The sequence below is a fragment of the Amblyomma maculatum genome, chromosome 1 (assembly GCF_055883805.1).
Source record: "Amblyomma maculatum isolate TAMU_Amacu chromosome 1, ASM5588380v1, whole genome shotgun sequence".
Taxonomy (NCBI): domain Eukaryota; kingdom Metazoa; phylum Arthropoda; class Arachnida; order Ixodida; family Ixodidae; genus Amblyomma; species Amblyomma maculatum.
The window spans coordinates 383,097,790-383,116,753 of NC_139344.1; the positions used below are offsets into that span (position 1 = coordinate 383,097,790).

Here is an 18,964-nt window from a genome sequence, read left to right on the forward strand (position 1 = left end):
ATACATACATACATACATACATACATACATACATACATACATACATACATACATACATACATACATACATACATACATACATACATACATACATACATACATACATACATACATACGTACGTACGTACGTACGTACGTGCGTGCGTGCGTGCGTGCGTGCGTGCGTGCGTGCGTACATACATACATACGTACATACATACATACATACATACATACATACATACATACATACATACATACATACATACATACATACATACATACATACATACATACATACATACATACATACATACATACATACATACATACATACATACATACATACATACATACATACATACATACATACATACATACATACATACATACATACATACATACATACATACATACATACATACATACATACATACATACATACATACATACATACATACATACATACATACATACATACATACATACATAATCCCTGTGCCCATTACAGCTAACAAAAGCTGACATCACCACCGAATACTTTTCCAGATATTCCCGATAGCTCAATCCCGCGCAGTTAAATTTGGATGCAGCCATATGGTACTCATATGCATGTAGCCGAAGAAACAAGACCGCCGTTAGAAAACTAGGGTGGTAAGTGCATGGTAACCTGCGATAAGTCGTGGCTTCAGTATCACAAGAAGTTAGTAGAGCGTGGCTGTATGCCGGTTGCTGGGACATCGTAATGAACAAACCCGCAGAAATGACCGGCCAGAGACAAGAAGACAACACAGGACGGCAACATTCTTCAATCGCAGAACTTACTAACGAATGCTGCTAAATTCAGTCGTCGATAGGAACTGGGCTTAGCGTAGGTAACTCTAGATAAACGGTGCGAGCTAGACCATTACAGATAATTTGAAGGTTCTACGAAATTTATATGGATAAATAGCTCTTAATGCTATCCTCTTTGAATCAGGCCACTACAGTGTGCCACTTAACCTGTCGTAAATTAAAGCAACTTTTCATTTTCCTTATTTCACATTTGTGCACCTGCTCCAGGATGTCTCGAAATCACGTCTCACTCATTATTGTGACAGGCTCAACGGGTAACAGCCAAGAATGATACTCGCTGTGACAGGTGGCATAGCCGGCTACAATAGACATTGAGCTGGTAACAGAAGTCACTTCGAAGTGAAAGAAGCATACGCCAGAAGATAATAAAGTCATTGCGAAATTTTGATTTCGTAAAAATGGTAGCATCTGCTCCTTATAAAGCTCGTTGGCCTGGGGCAAGACCCTAGGATACGCTTTGGTATTTTGGGCAGGTTTAGAAACTGTCTCTGCATTTGGGACACTCGGGGGCTTCATCACCGCTTCGATGGCATCAAAAGCAGCATTGTGAGCCCACCCTGCTTTCCTAGTTCTTCCAAGGCGCAGAGTTTTTCCTAATCACGAGTTTAGCGCACAGAAGAAAACGACGTGGAAAGAAAGAGCGTAATTTCTATCCTTGTTGTTCTCTAGCTGTGGCTGCTTTTTTTCTGCGCGCGCTACGCGTTGTCAAGAAAAACGTCATGCACTAATTATGTCAAAACAAGTTCTTCTAAAAGGCGTAGCGAAATCGGCAAAGCAACGCCTGTGACTCGCAGTTGCTGTTATGTCTTTAATGGCGTCTTGTTCATTTCGTTACGACAAAAAAACTGACTTATTGAAGCAATTTCATTAATTATTTCGCGTGTAAGCCCTGCATTTTCATGTCGTGCTGCAATAGGCGACAATTATATAAACCGGGCACAATCTGTCGAGACGGAGTAGTAATGAACAATACGCAATTCTTTTCCGAAGAAAGCAAACGCGTAATCGGCGAACTTTATGTAGGCAGCTGCCAGGAGCGGCGAGAAAAGGGATGAATGAAAGTTTTGAAAGGCACCGTAGTGAATGATTTCGGAATAATTTTGGCCGCATGGACACGGTTAGAATTTCCCTTCAATTTTTCAGGTGCATCAAAATGCAGCTTCGGCTGACGCACCTCTCTACAATTGCATTAGTCGCCTGAGTCACAGGAATGAAAAAATATTTGGACGCCGTAATAATTATTGCGCTACGTGAAAAGATGCTTCTTGCCCAACGATTTCAGTTTCATCCTTTCAATGTTATCGTTTTTCGATCTACGTGCAGCGCTTGTTTCCAAATATAATTTAATATCATGGGCAGATTTTACGAGACTCAAAACGGCCAAATATAGCCGCGTTTGTTATAGCTCGCGCTTTCGGCCACTTTCTAACACCTCTTTCCTCTTCATGCACAAGTCAGATGGCGGTCAGCAAGAACAACGCGCGCTTTTAAATAACTGTTTGTGACAGACGTGATTTCAGTAATTCGAGTCTCGGCGAGGAAGTATCTTTTATTCAAATCGTTCTGAGCCGATGCTGCTCTGCCGTGAAGGAAGTAAATATCGTGGTGTGGAGGCAAGCGGCTATACTGCATCGAAGGCCGTACGTGAGAAGAAATTCTCGCCAGCTCGAGTCAGCCGCTAGACGCCAGAATTATGGGCACTGTTGTTCATCACATGAGCCGCGTTAGCTGAGCCGTTGCTCCGCTAACAAAAGCATCTGTTTTAATAATCCTGAGTGCTCATTTGCTCGCTAAACGAATGTTCAAAGCGACGAGTGATACAGTAACGCTTTCTGATTTTGATTTAGCGGTTGTAATCTTTATACCGCGAATATGAAGCTACGTTTTTAGCGGATGAACAAAAAACAGTCACGGAGCAAAAAGCTGGCAGCGGCGGGCAGAGGGGCGTGGGAGAGGGAGGGAAGGGAGGAAGGGGGAGGGGGGGGGGGGGGGGGCTGCAGCTATGGCGCGACAGCTGCTGAGGCAAAGTTGCATGATTTTGCGGCATAGATATATGCGTGATATGAAAGGATGGCATGAATAAATGGTGAAGGAGAGCTAAAAGGGAGCATATTGGCCCCAGCGCACTTATGTCATTGGTGACGTTATGGCGGCCTGCCACGCTGATCGTTCCAAAGATAGTGACGCCACGCACAGCTTCCCTCATTGAATAACGTGCAGGTCAGGGAAGCCATCCGAGTGCCATCCCACCCCTCTAACCATCTACTTTTAACAAGAGGTCGCCAATTCCTGTCTCTAAGCATGTCCCTCGGATGACGCCATCATGGTATATATACGTATGACACGCCTACTCTACATCCCTAGGTCGCTCATCATAACTGGTAAAATTACCCGACTACTCTGACACTCCCTTTAATACCACTTAACCAAAACACATTCCCAACGGCTTACCCACGGCGCCAAAGCAAGTGCATAGGCATAATTTTTGGTTTGGTAAAACTTTATTTCCCACAGTAGGGGTCCTGAAGGACACTCGGCTAGGCGCCAGGTGTAGAGGGCAGCTCCCACGTCGGCACAGAGAGCCCGAAGCTCTCCGCCGCCGCGCGGGCCTCCTGGGCAGCCCGAAGCTGATCATGTAGTGAAGCACTTTTTAACACTTTGTCCCAATGTTCCTTGTTCTTGGCGTAGGCGTCGCTCGATGCACAACCACACAGCATATGGTTTAAGTCTACACGGTCACTGCACCGTTCACACACATTTTGTCCATCGTAGTCTGGGTCGATGTGCTTCATACGCCAGGGATTGGGGTATGAGTTAGTTTGGAGCAAGCGTAACGTGACTGAGTGGCTGAGGGTTAATTTCTTATCCGGGAGGGGAAATGCTCGTCTGCCTAGATAAAAGTGCTCAGTGAGCTCGTTGTACGTGAATAATTGATCTCTGTACTCGATATGTGGAGTAGCAGGGGAAACCGGAGGGACGCGGTCGATGAGTCCTCGCGCCGCCTCGTGTGCGATCTCATTGAGATTCCGCAGGCCGCCCCCTAAGGGGCCCATGTGTGCCGGGAACCATACGATGGAGTGATCGGTGATGTTACTTCCGCCTAAGATCCGTAGCGTCGTCTTGTCTATCCCGCCCTTGGCGAAAGCTCGAGTGGCTGCTCTAGAGTCGCTGTATACAGTTGTGAAGTTCGAGTCTTTTAGAGCTAGTGCTATCGCTGCCTGTTCAGCTACCTCTGGCTTCTTGGTGTAAAGTGTGAGGGAGTTGAGCGTACGCCCGTGTCCGTCGACTACTGCTTCCGAGTAGGCATGCTTTCCCGATATGTACGCTGCAACCACGAAAGTTGTCTGGTCGGGAAACTGTGCCGCGTCCGCAGCGAGGGCTTTGGAGCGAGCGAGCCTTCTTCCTCGATTGTGGATTGGGTGTACGTTTCTTGGGAAAGGGGACACTTTGATTGCTTCTCGCACGACTTTAGGTAACTGCAGGATGTTGCTTTGAATGATTAATCTTAGAATTCGTATTTTGTCGACCGTGGGTATGCGATTTCCATCCCTGTCGTGTAACTCTATGCATAGTGTGTGGTGTCGGCGCCAGTCGTTGGACGGGCGCCCTGGTCTTGGGGGGTGGTAGATGAGTAGCTCGGATTTTCTAGAAGAGCAGCGAAGTCCCATTGGGGCAAGATGGGCCTCGGTAACCATGATGGCTTCTTGAATGCGCGCTTCCAATTCCGCATCGCTGCCACCGGTGCTCCAGATGGTAACATCGTCTGCGTATATGGTGTGTTCCACATCAGCAATTTCACCTAGTGCGCGAGAAAGCTTTGTCATCGCCAAGGTAAATAAGAATGGTGAAAGTACTGAGCCTTGTGGGGTTCCCTTATCGCTCAGATTAGAGCTCTCCGAGACGTGCTCGCCTATCCGGAGAGCGGCCGTTCGGTCCTCCAGAAACGCCTTGGCGTAGTGGTAGAAGCGTGTTCCGAGATTGTGGTCAGATATGGCTTTGAGAATGGCTTGATGTTAGATTTTGTCAAAAGCTTGCTCCACGTAGAGTCCCAGTAGCGCCTTGGTGTCTCGTGTGAGGCGATCCAACAGACTTTTCTTGATTCGTAGCATACGCTTCTTGCGTTGAGAGACCTGACCTGTAGCCAATCATATTGTAAGGGAAGCACTCCTTTTCTTCTACGTATTCCGATAGTCTATTCAGGATGACGTGTTCGGCTAGCTTTCCTGGGCAGGACGTCAGTGAGATCGGCGTTAGGTTGGGTACGCCCAGCGGCTTGCCCCGTTTTGGGATGAGGACCGTATTGGCATGTTTTCACTCTGCAGGTAGTTGGCCAGTTTTCCAGACTTCATTGATTTGTTGCGTTAGGAACGTGACCGAGTCGTCCTCCGGAGAGCCAGATTTGTGATACCATCGGGGCCGGCTGCAGAGTTACTGTTGAGTTCGTGAATTGCGAAGCGTACTTCGCTTTCTGTCAAGCTGAGTTATTTCGCAGCCTAGACTCCGCCGTATTGAGGGGAAACCTTTATTGGCTCATGCTGTCGAGGACAAATTCTGTCCCGCTTTTGCGGCGGCTCTGCTTGGCCGATCCTGGTTGACGTCATAGAGGTCTCGACCAATCACGGAGCACCACCAGTGTATGCGCGAATGCGTGCCTTATAAGATCATAGGGCAATCAATTAGCTATCACGGATTAATGACTAATTATTGACTAAACCAATTATTGACTAATTAATCATTAATAATTAAGTAATTAGTTAATTAGTTGATCACGTACCCAGTGACTAATTATTCCATTACCTAATTGACGGATTAATTTATTACTACTTAGTGCCAGTTGCGCAGCAGAATGCGTCACTCAGGCTTTCGCCTGTCACTACTTTAGTCGCTGAAGTCCCTCGTAATTTTTCCTGAAAGTGCTATGTTCAGGGAGAAAACTCAACGACTCCATGTTTGGCAAGATCAACTTTGGCAAGCGTTTTACCTTCACCGTAGGTGCGGCGCGCGGAGCCAGCGGCGCTCCTTCTTCGCCCACCTGCCAAACCCTCTATGGATAGGCGCAGCTGTGCGCGCTCGCCCTGCTCCGCCACTGTGATCGTACGCGACAAGGAGAAGTTATAACAGTTGCTTCGCTTCGCGTTCACCAGCTCCATCCCTGTAATACCACGTGACCAGGAAAGGGTAAAATGACAGTTGCGTCGCCGGCGGTTTCTCCGGCAGTCCCGCCTTGGACTGGGCGCACACCGGACCGAGTGCGTAAACTCTTCGTTGACGTCGTCACGACTCGTCTGATCATTTAACAAAGTTTGCTTGCCGCTCTGTAGAGGTTTATGAGCGATAAACCTCAGCACATTTTCCCTTAATCATGCTCAAAGTGTTTTCTGTTTCAGGTTACGAAGAGAAAGAACAAAAAGTGCCCGATGGCAAGCCTTTCCACCCTTTCATACACGTGCTACACAGGTAATCTGTACTGCTCCATTTTGAGGCTTGCACGCATGATATTGTATAAGTGTAGAGGCAGGCTCCTGTAAATACAATTATACGTGGAAGAAAACAAAACTACAGCTCAATGATTCTCAGGTGTCACGCCATTGTGGCAGCATTAGCCTGCACGGCCGGTTTTCTTGGGTACCAACTGTAATTATGAGTCAACTAGGAAAATTTAACGAAACATTACACAAAAGGTAATGGAGGAACGAGAAGCTACAACGCCCGGTCAAAATACCCCAGCCATGTGCCTATACGCTGAATTCGCGGCCCCAGCTCACGATCCGCATAATATTCATGTGGATACGATGACACACCCTTACATATCAATCACCCCCTCCCCCTTTCCCCTATTCCCTTAATCCCTTCCTGCCCCATGTTACCAAGACACAAGCTTCGCACCAGCGAACACGTGCTCTAATTTCTCCGTGTTCTAGCCTCTCCCCCGTTTTCTCACTCAGAAGGCGGAGGTATCCGCGCACCGGATTCGGGCAGGAGCGGCCCTTACCGCTTCTGTGCATCATCGGTGGCGCGACAAACGGTTGCAAGTAACTGACAAGTACCCCCATTGTTAATGTTCACTGGGATCACATGATATCATAAAACTGTAAAATTGAACGAGTAAAACTGCGCGAAAAAGACGGGACGTAAGAAACGCACAGGCACAAACAAGGCGCAGACTTCCAACTAGCTTTATTCACGAAACAGCTGGCTTATATAGCCTCTCAACAAAACAAATACACTACGCGAAAACCGCTCGACAGTTGCAACTTCACATTATGGCAGAATCAAAACGACTGTGGAATCCGAACATGCCCTTCTAGATACTCTATATCCTGTCTCGATAGCGATACTGACGGCGAACTGACGCAGTCGTTACCTTTTTTGGCGATTAGGAAGTCCTCTATGACCTCCCTTTCAGTCTTGTCCCTTGCCCTACCGAGGAAGGTGGTTCTATCCAGACAGGGGTCGCATCCGCAGCTTTTTCAATGCAGGGGAAAGTTGCTGCCTGTGCCGGTGCACATAGACCTATTGTGTTCAAGGGCCCGCTCATAGAAGCACCGGCCTGTTTGGCGATGTATACCCGGAAGCAAGATAGAGGTATCAAGTAGATAACCCCAGAGGCACACCTGGTGAACTAGGTCTGATTGTTTATCCTGCACGCGCTGTGCTCTGTGTCTCTTCGTTCATTTTCTCTTGAAAGCAATGGGCAAACTTTTTTCAGCTTTACAGGTGCCGAAAATACAACACGGATCCCACATCTGCCTGCTACTTTTTTGATATTAAGAGATAGACAATGATAATAAGGCATGACAACTGTATCGGCCAAACAGGTCGGTGCTTCAATAAGCGGGCCCTTGAACACAACAGGTCTATGCGCAGCGGCACTGGCAGAAATTCACCTCTGCCTTGCAAAAGCTGCGGATGCGACCCCTGTCTGGATAGAACCCCCTTCCTGGGCAGGGCAAGGGACAAGACTGAAAGGGAGGTCATAGAGGACTTTCTAATCGCCAAAAAAAGGTAACGACTGCGTCGGTTCGTCGTCAGTATCGCTATCGAGACAGGAGATAGAGTATCTACAACGGCATGTTCGGGTTCCACAGCCGTTTTGGTCCTGTCATAATGTGCTGTTGTAACTGTCGAGCGTTTTTCGCCATAGTGTATTTGTTTTGTTGAGAGGCTATATAAGCCAGCTGTTTCGTGATCTTACATCCCGTCTTTTTCGCGCAATTTTACTTGTTCATTTAGTACGAACCAAATAGCCCTTCAGAGTGTATTACTGTTAAATTCCCCAGGTACGGCTTCCGTGAGATAATGCTTCTTCTAAGGAAAGTAGGCGTGCGGTGTGATCTTGAATGCTACTATCGCAAGTAGACACTGGATAATCGCTTTGTCGGGAATGTATGCGTATTGCTTGAGCGACACTAGTGCAAACTCCTCCTTCTAACCTTCTGCCATATCCCTATTCTACTATGCCTAATTTTTACTATGCCTAATGGCCAACGTCTCGAATAAAAAACAGCGAGCACCGAGCGGAAACACAGCTTCACTTCTCGGTCGTCTTCTCTTATCCCAAGTTTCGATATTATACTTCCTGAAGTTGGTTTGGCATTTTAAACCCCTTTAATAAGCCAAACCAAATATTGAATGGACAACGTCCAATCTCCCAATACCTAGCATAACCTTTCTTTTAAAGTTGTTCCTTTGCAGGCATCACTTATTCAAGACTGCTCTAGAAACCCAATACGGAACGCTTTTAACGATGGAAAAAACGTAAACAGCGAAAAACTGCCTGAAGGAAGATCCGCTCATGCATTAAATATATGAAATGGAATTTACGATATGCACAAAAACTGTGCACTTAAAAAAACTTCTCTTTAAAAAATGAGCTTGCTCAGAATTTCCACGCATGGTATCCTGTAAGTAGGGAACAAAAAAAAAAAAGAAAAACTTATGGAAGGGGGAAAGCCGGTGAAGGTCATTTTTTTTAATTACTACCAATTCTGCACTCGTGGTTACAGACTTTCATTTATCGTTCCGTCTGACCTTTGTTTCAGACGTAGCAAACAAGAATGCCTTCAGGTGACCTTCTCGCGGGGCTTTTTTTTTAACTTCATATCACTGCATTAACAGAAAAGCAAGCAGAAAAAGAAAACAAAAAGAAGGATCGTGCCCTTATTAAAGTACCGGAATTCCGACTGAACAGCTTACCTTCCTTCATTTCCCTTTGTCCTCTCCTCGTTGTCTCCTAAGAATGCTGAACAATTTATTAATGTATTCCTACATTTATTATTTTATCACCGCCCGCTATCATCAGTCTTTTCTTTGATCTCTGAATGTTTCTTTCTTTCCTAGAGTGCATGGCAGCAAGGCTGTCCACTCTCCAGGTGAAGCTAGAGAGTAAAATTTTGTGGACGTAAAATTTTAACTAGTTTTGAAGAAGAACCGAACTTGTCTCCCTGTGTCAGATCTTCCCGGAGTTTTCCTGAACTAAGAATGTTTGGACTTTTTGAGGGAATTTTCAGTTAAGGCCTGCAATCACTTTGCGGCGCTAAGCTGTTATGCAATTTTATGAACTGAAATGCTCGCAGTGATGACACCTAGTTCTGACAATTTGTGCTAGAGCAACGCGACATGGCACGCAAAAGCGTTGTGTAGACGAAAAAAAGAAAGAAAATTATTGTTGAAGGTAAGTTTTGCTCCGTTCACACTTGTAACATTACGCCGGGTATTTGCTCCTTATTTCATTTTTTGCCAGGCAATGAGCTTTCTTTGCCAGGAACCAATTCAGACGCCAGACTAAGTCAATACTTTAGCTTAACCCTCGCAAAAGATGGCTTTTCAGCAGCGGCGGCGGCGGTGGCGGCTCAGGAGGTGCAACCTTCGCCTCCTCAGCACGAAAGCTCATAGGTGTTGGCTCAAGCCATAGTTGCCCTTTTTCGACGGAAATAAAAAGAAAAATCTCCTCCATATAAGTCAGAGACCATCAAGAATACCATGTGTCGGAGATCATATAGAATTCATTCCCCATGGTGTCTGCCGTAACCACAAGTGCCACCCTGATGTACGCAAAAATTAATCTCTCAGAATCGTCCAAACATCGGTGCTCTTTGCTGATATGACCCCAATTACTCTGAATTTTGTTGCATCTTTTATCCACTCGTTCTGAATACATTATTCCTGTAGTACCTGGTTCGCGGCGTGGAATGAACCAACGAAAAGGCCTAAAAGGATTAGAACGAAACAGAGTTGGATCAAAGCCGTTACGAACTCCTGTCCGCAAAAAAAAAAAAAAAAAAAAAAAAAGAGGTGGCTCGGGCAGCTTCCACTTGCTAATCTGGCTACTAACACCGCCCCTTCTATTCTCACTATTCTTCAGTTACCCTGGGTTGGCTGCATGCAGGCAACCATTTTTATTGCGCGTATTTGGCTAATCATTTGTTAGGGATAGTAAGTAAGAATAAATAAGCAGGAAGTATGACGGGAAAACTTCCTTCCTGCTTGCCACTGCAATGAAACCTCTCACAGGCGGGCAAGTGAGGAAAGGGCTTAGTGAAAAGATCTCGTGCAGCTTTGAAGAGAACTTTCAGCTGGAAATGGAAAAGGTCAAATCGAAACTGCTCTGTTTGGCTACTGGGAGATGTGGGCGGTTGAGTGTTCAGGGAAACGCACGAGCGCGAGAGTGCATTGCAACAAATGTGGAATAGGTCTGTCACGCGCGGTGTCAACACGACACAGGTCCGCACTGTTGACAAGAAAATAGTTATCTGCACAATATCGCAAAGCCGGAAATAGAAAGGACCTCCAGCTCAACGTTGTGCAAAGATGCGCAGGTCGGCCTCCCGGAAATCGCAAGAATGCATCAGCTTTCGAGGCATATATCACTGCCCTCAAAAATATGATGACATATTCGTAAGAAATATCTTGAGCCCTGTATTTAAAAAAAAAAAAAAAAGCCGTATTGTCTATGTCCCATAAAAAAAGTTAATCAAGACATTTTGAAGCAGTCTTTGGTCTGCTGTCGCCTCAAAGCAAATGAAGGTGAAAAAGATGGAGATAGTGACGATGATGACCATTAATAATCGATTGTACGGTGGTAGTAATCTGGACGTCCTTAGGCAGGTTTTACACCATAACGGCCACCGGAAAAATCCTATCATAATACTATTACGGCTCTTGGGCGATGAGCACATGCGGTCTACAGCCAGCAACGATGATCAATGATATGTCTAAAACGCTGACTAATAGAGACAACTTCTCAACTACGCTCTGCTTCGAAACTTGGGTATCAGACTGGCTGACCAATCCTGCACCATACTATTCAGACAATATAGCGTTATTGTAAAGAATGATTGAAACACGTTTACTGACAGCCCTGTCAACTGATGGTATGTGCAGGATAGTGTGTGAGTTCGGCTAAACATTTCGAACCAAGTACGCAAATTTGTTTTGGCGCAACTATAGGTTGTGTGAGCCACGTTGACCTCGTGCGTCTGAAAGAGCTGCTCCTTTATTATATAAATATATTCCTGGTAGAAACAACCAGCCTCTGTGAGGCAACCCATACTGCAGTAATGGGTATCGGGCAGGGGAATCCGTTCTCTGACCTTTTGGGAACAAACGCAAAAGGCCAAACTTTGCAGTGTGAACTGCACTGCCCGCCATATTCGCCCACGTACTGACCAACTCCTCCTTTTGCAATCCGTTCACCGCCAAGTTCGTGGTTAAACAATGGGCCGACGTGCGGTTCCTGCGGGTGCGCTCGGTACGGATTCCCCTCGAATTCGTTAGGCGTGTTTGTGCGCGCAGTTTCACGAGCGAAATAGTACCGCACGTGCCGTCCCGTGAGGTGAGATCAACACATTGCGAGGTAAATGTAAACTGCGCATCCATAAGCGAGACTGCGCGGGCAGCCGTCCCGTCCGTATACCATCACGCGTTGCTTACACTGATTGCACAATACGGATAGGCGTTAAAAAGAGCAACGACATCCGAGCCAACTAGTAGCACGGGCTGCATGCAAAAATTTAGTTCCCTATGAGCCAGCCAAAACAGGGACGGAGAAGAAAAGCAATATCCGAAGTAGGATTTGGCTAAAATATAAGTTGTAAAGGAAATGAATAAAATAAACAAATATTATCGACCTATAGTAAATCTGATCCCAAGAAGTAAACGGAAATGGCCCAGAAGCTCCGGGGAAACAGGAAACTGGCGAAATCATCATTTCGATTCCTCACTTCTGCCCTTCAATTCCTGGTTCTTGCTCAAAGCTCTGCGACCTCTAAAACCTAACTACGGATGAAGACAAGGATTTGATATTTGTGACTGCGCATCGCTATCGAGGAACAGGCAGAAAACTTTAGGAACAGCGGGCCACACGACAATGCTCATTTAGTCGCGTGTTTGATATCGCTGAACTAGGTACACATGTGCCTTTGATAAGATGAGAAGGGGATCAATATCGAAAGTCGTGACGGAGGGTCGTAGATGAGGCGCGCTTGCCACTGGGTCTTTAGAGTCCCCATGAAAGGAAGAAAGGATATCACGACGAAAGAGGCAGGTCCAATAATCCTTATTTCCCATCGAGCATTTCATTTACTTGCATCTTCTCATTTATCACAAGTGTTTATTCATGGTTTTAGCACTAGATGGCACACAAATAAAGCAAAAGTGGCGGGTCTTCGGCGTAGAATGGCGTACGCTTTTCCACCTGATAACTGTGGCAGGTGAGAAAAGAGAATTCTTCCTTTCCATTTGTGAAGAAGGAATTAAGATGCCGGTAAGTGGTTACAGTGTATGGAGGAAAGTCGCTACCGTGTATGGAGGAAGTTGTGACGCGGCCGACTCCAGATAGTGCAAACGATCGGTCCAATATAGGAGTACGATATTCATATGCAGTGCCGCACATTACCAGCACAGCGCCAATACAGGATCAATATTTTTCTTTGCCTCACAGCACCTAAAGTAATGCGACGGCTCAGAGGCCGCGCACGGAAGTCCCCTGTTGCACATCAAGTCAGCGACATCTACTCTACATCTTCACATTTCTATAAATTTTCAACTGTTAGAAGAAAACCATGCGGGCAATTGTAAATCGCTTGCATAAGTGATATAAAAACTGCAGTGTTTAAACATAAGTCGAATTTGACTGGATGGGGCTGCCTGCTATGTAACGAACATTATTAAATGTTTAAATGCCACTTCAAAAATATACCCCCCCCCCCCCCCCCCCCCCCCCCCCCATCTTTTGACGTAACAGTTATCATGAAGCAAGTCATTTATATTTTTCGCTGCCTGGTGCCTTACTTTTTGATTTCTGTTGCGAGATGCTTCCCAGCCAAAAATTTTGACTTGACCGCGTCACAAACTTTTTGGCTGAGAAGCAATACCCGACGTAGAATTTGACTAAAATGAACGTTGTAAAGCATAATGAATAAAATAGGGAATTATAATCGACCTATTGTAAATCTGATCACAAGTAAAAGAAGAACTGCTGATTGGGCGAAGAAGGAGCACCGCGCGTGTTGTACCGTGAAGTGAGATTAACACATTGCTATAGGCACCCACCTACGGGATATCATTTCGAAATACGTCCAACAGCTTACAGTCAAACACGGTCGTTAGTTTCTTGTGGCCTGTTCCTTGTTTCATATCTCTATGTCAAATAGCTTAGGGCCTCTGTTCACATCAAGTAAAGGCTGAGCATATGCTTCCCGATGCACACAAATAAAGCACGTTAGGCAAGCACCCAAGTACAGAATCGAAATGGTGATCGTAAAATAATCGTCATATAACCCGCAGCAATCCAAAGGCAAAATAGATATATGTAATGCGAAGAATTATAGCACACGTCTGCAGGCGGATGAATGCTTTTCGATGGTGCAATAGATCAGGGCACTTTTCTTTCTTTATATTTGCTTTTCTGCTCACGTGCCGAGCCTTTTGCAGAGAGAGAGCTCCTATGGAAGCAACTAATTTACTATAGGGAAATACACGGAAGTGAGGTAAGCATCAGGCACGTGCTCCATCATCGTACACCAGAAATTCTTTCCATTTAAACAACTCCTCGTTCAAGTGAGCCAATAAAAATATTTATCGAGCATAGAAAGAGTCGAGGAAAACAGACCTGCCCATTTTCTTCTATCTACAGATCAACCAAATCAGTACAAAATAATTGGCCGCGTTCATGTTTTTCAGGGTGGTAGCGATCGCTGCTGAACTTTGCATACATTTTCTGTCTCTTTTTTTCTCCTCACTTGGCGTCCGCAACTTTTTCTAAGCATGTTCAGCTGAGTGCGTCTTTAGTGCTCCTCTACGTGCTTGCTCCCTGTCTCGCTGGCTTGTTTTTGTAGTGCTGAAACTATTAAAATAAGATTAAACTGCATAATGACGAGATCCATCGTTGCAAGTCGGGTGGGGTAAAACCAGCGGTGTTAAGAACAATTATTTAGTCACCTGGATTAGACAGACACAAAAACAAAACCAAGAGGTCCGTCCGAGCGGCACGCTCGGCAAATCTGGCTGAACGAGAGGCAGTGGTTCCGGTAAGCAGCTACTATTTCTATGAAAAGAAATAAGAGGGAGTGAAACGCGAAACTTGTTCGACGTCCTAATCCGATAATCCGCCTGGAGCAACTTGATGACCGTGGTGAAAGCAGACTTGGCCGCTGGGTGCTCCCATGTCTCCCTTACGACGTTGTTTTCCTTCGTTGTACTCACTACGCAAGTTCAAAATTAGGACGGGAAATTTAGCAAGATCCAATACTATGGCCTACGCCTACTTCGAGCGTTCATATCCGGCCGGCATTTTGTCATTCCGTACGTGTCAAGCTGTTGCATGCGTTTCTGTGGCATATGACAGCATGATATGTAATCCTCCAAGCTCTGCCGTAGAAATCTAAGGCCACTCCCGCGTTGTGGTAATGTTCAACTCGAGTTTAGAGGGAAGTCACGCGTTACTCAACTCTCCCCCAAGCTATATTCCGTATTTTAGCTACAGCAAGAAAAATCGAAGCTGACGGAAACAAGCCGTCGGTACAAAATTAAATGAAAAGGTACGCTTTCGACTCACGGAAAACAAGGTGCTCAGCTCGTGAAAATAAATTTTCTCATTTTGTTGCTTCACTACATCGATTTCTTCGGCCTTGCCAAGCATCCACAAGTTGGTTTTCTCTTGATGCTGCATTATTCTGAAAGAAGAAAAATGGAAGGCTTACTTTGATTTACATGTGGTGTTGGTATGACTGGGTTTAGAATAAGTGGGGATATGAAAAAAAAAAAAAGATGCAAGCGTGCTTGAGAACATAAAGTTCTCTTTTTTTTTTTTTTTTACAACTTCCATACCTCACCCCTTCTACATTTGAATATTAGGTTGTGAATCCAATTCGACATTTACGTAAACTACGTAAGAAATCATAATAAAACGTTTCTCTAGGGTACAGAACTCCGCCTCGACAGGAAACGAAACTATCACTAGTATTGTAAACGACTAATCACTTCCGTGTAAAATTTTTAAGCTATATTAACAACATCTCGCAACTCGCCACGTATTTTTCATGTCCACTGCGCTCGATGTCGTAGCCGCTATACAGATGCCTAAGCAATGGAAAAAAAAGAAAACTGGTAAAAAGCAGGAAAAATACGCATGACTCTTGTAAAGCGGTTAGACAAAGCAGTACTCAGGGATGGAATATGAAATGCTGCAGCTCTAGCTCCTGTGACGTTGTCAACAAAAATACCAATGATAAGTTGCATACATGGTACACCTTTTTTTTTTTTTTTTTTTTTTTTTTTTTAGAGCTGGAGCTCTGCTTTCTGACCTGCAACACACATCGGGTTGCCGGGTGTCGCAGAACGATCTTGAGCTCCCGAACCCGTGAACGTGGTCGCTATCCCAACGTGCATGGCGGCAGCATTTCAATGGAAGACGAATGCAAGGCGCCCGTTCAATTGTGCCATGCCAGTGTATATTTAAGAACCTCTGATGATCGAGATTTCGGGAACCCCCCACTAACGCGCCCATCACAGCCAATGTCTTTTCTGGCGTTGAACTCTATATACCACTCCGAAAAACAGCCTCGACTTAAAGCTTGAGCTTCAAAATGTCTTCAAAACGTCTTCAAAAAGGATCATGACATTACCAGAAAGGTAGTGCCAGAATTTTCTTCGCTAGCGTGACAACTCACGCTACATCATCACACAGCGGAAGCCCCGCCGTTGTGGTGCAGGGGTTAGGGCGCTCGACTTCCAAATCCCAGCCGCGGCGGCCGCTTTTCGATGGAGGCGAAAAGCAAGGCGCCCGTGTTCTGTGCGATGTCAGTGCACATTACGGAACCCCAGGTGGCAAAAAATTTTCGTAGTCCTCCACTACGGCGTCTCTCATGGCCTGAGTCACTTTGAGACGTTAAATCACTTTAACCAAGTACACATTGGAAGCTTCTAAATTCCCGACGGCTGATTAGTAAGCGAACAAAGGATGAAAGTATGAAAACAAACAGGTAAGACTTAGGCGCATAAATTATGACGCGTATACCGCTACTCATTCAGCTATTCGTTCTCATCTGCAGCCTTTTCTCAGCGCGCTACAGACACAGTAGCGGCCTAAGTGCTAAGCCCTATCCAAGGGTCAAGCGAACCACGCTTAATCGCCTGCAACCGGAACCTGTCACGACTCGCGCCAAATAGCGAGTCTGATCGGCGAATCCAGGCCAGCGTGCCACGACACATTCTAGTCCCGACAGCCAGCATGCTCCTCGCCGTATCAGCCTCGAGGTCGGCTAAGGAGATCGCTTCCAACGAGACAGCCGCGCTGGTGCCAGCTGTCGGCAGCCCGCTTCCGGATTTAAGCCTCACGCTTTAATCCAGATGCCAGTTCCAGACGAGCTCAAATGAACAGCGCTGTATTCGTAAGCCTCGCGTTTATGCTGCTGACAAAAACGCGGCGCTGTTTACATGATGCCAAACTGTAAAATGTATAATTGCGGAATCAACCGCGAATGGATAGTTACAACGGTTACAAAGACTGTTTTTTACCTATTGCTGCTGCGATTGACGAAATATTAGCTCGGCTGTTCTCTTCCTAGTATCCCATGTAATATATCTAGGCTCAGGCGACTACATCTTCTTCCGAAATCGCATGCAGGACAGACACAACTTCATACAATTTATGCTTGTAGTTCCTTTTTTTTCTTGAGTGTTTCATTGAATTATTTAACTAATGGGAATATCTCACGAGCGCGCCGTTGAGAGCAAGATTAAAACGGTGGCTTTATCAATGATGCATACAGCTATCCTGTTTTATTATGGCCCAGAAAGATATAAAAATTCACGAAGAGAGAAACATTTTCCAAACGACCATGCACCATATTATGCCGCATATCTTTCCTATTCTTGGAAAATAGCATTTCCTGATATTACGGCTGCTCACATCCCTTTTGATAAAAGCACAATATAATAATTAGAGCACATTCGTAAAAATTTTGGTCACTACCCATCTCAGCACGGGTGACAAAATGCGTGAGCATATTGCTTTGGTCTGATGGCGCTACCGTCCAGTTTGCTTTCTAACCGGGATTTTTACGCATTATGTTGAAAACAATTGCCCCCTCCCCCTCCCGTTCTCCCCTTCCCCCTAAAGAATAAACTCTCTTGCGCGATGCAAGTGCAACAGTTCTACTAGTCTACGCTTGGCGCATTTCGGTGATTTTTTTTTTTCTATACCGAAATACATTTAGTTAGGACTGACACTGCATTTAGCAACTACTTAAAGGAGAAAAGTGAATGAAGAGTTTAGCGCGCAAACTTCAAAGTTAGAAAAAAAAAATTGGTGGAAATTTAAAGGAATACGCGACCGCGTTAGTGGTCTCTGTCAGCGACTTCCTTTGTGGATCCTTATTTGCGTACATTCACCCCAACCTGAGATAGCGCGCTTCCAAACGAATCCGTAATAATTTATGCTATTGTTTCAACTATTAAGCCGCCTAGCAGCCTTTCTACGTGATTCCAGGATAGAGCTTCCCGCCTCACAAATGATAATTTAAGGACTTCGCTCAAAGCTCCCGCAATTTAGTGAGCAATTTAGTCAACAGGGTTGACAGGTGTTCGTGAGCTATTACACTATGTGAAAAATTATAAGACATATACCTATATAAACTCTACTTAAAACAACATCTATGAACATTCTTCTATCTCTATGAATCTCTATGAATCTATCTATCTATGAATCTATGAAGGAACAATGAACATCTATGAATGAACTGCATGGCCTAGAAATGGCCTGCCTCACTCGGTATGTATGGTTCGAGGTTTCAATCCTCACCTCGCGTTTCATTCTTTCTTTTTAGCGCATTCAGTTTGCTTTTGAATCCCGCCGCTCCACAGGTAACGTCAAGCATTTTCGACCAATCCTCGCTTTCCCCTCACGCCGGCGCCGCCAGGCGCTTAACTGAACGGGAGCCTCGAGTAATTAACAAATTAGAGAAAAACGATCAAAGAATATTCACCGCTGCGTAACACAATATTCAGCGACGGCAAAAAACGCATTTTCATTTCGCGATATATCCATGGTAAACAATTCGAAAGGAACATGTATGTATGTACTGTTACAGAGAATGGCATTTATTCTTATGCAGCTATTACTTCCACATCTATGCGGAACCCAATGAACGCATTTCTCCTCTCTCGGCACACCTCCGTCTTTCCACGGTAGCACCCGCCCGGATAGTTGGCCTGGCAACCAGCCTCCGGTCACGCACTGCTCTTACTACTGCAACGACGTGAAACTCAAAGAACGGGCATTTTATAGTTGTTGCTTTAAATGCACAGGCGACAATGCGATGTGACTGGAGAAATCCGCGTTAGCATGCAGTACGGGTCGACATTGCGCGTTCACACTGACTGCCTTCTGCCTGAGAATTTAAATTGGATTTTGCTGTCGTTTTTTCGTTCCAGTACTGCTTCGCGGCCGTCTGAGATCTGTAATTTGGTGGAGGCTGAAGGTTACTGGATGGGTGATAGGTGGACGCCTTTTGTTGGGATGGTTTGTCAATAGCCGTGGTCGGGTTGCTGGAGCATGAAAGTCGGTCGAAGGTGGAATTTATGGTTGGTGGCTGCGCACCTCTGATTTGCTGGTTAAATAGGGATATAT

The 18,964-nt window shown here is 45.4% G+C and overlaps 1 long non-coding RNA gene across 1 annotated transcript in view; it reads right to left on the minus strand.

Annotated features, from left to right (window-relative positions):
- Window positions 1-14,893: 14,893 nt before the first annotated feature.
- Window positions 14,894-18,964, minus strand: part of LOC146208390 (uncharacterized) — a 244,889-nt gene continuing 240,818 nt past the window's right edge. Inside the window, exon 3 of the long non-coding RNA XR_014704901.1 lies at window positions 14,894-15,008. This is a non-coding gene — a long non-coding RNA (uncharacterized LOC146208390). The remainder of the gene's footprint in view (window positions 15,009-18,964) is intronic.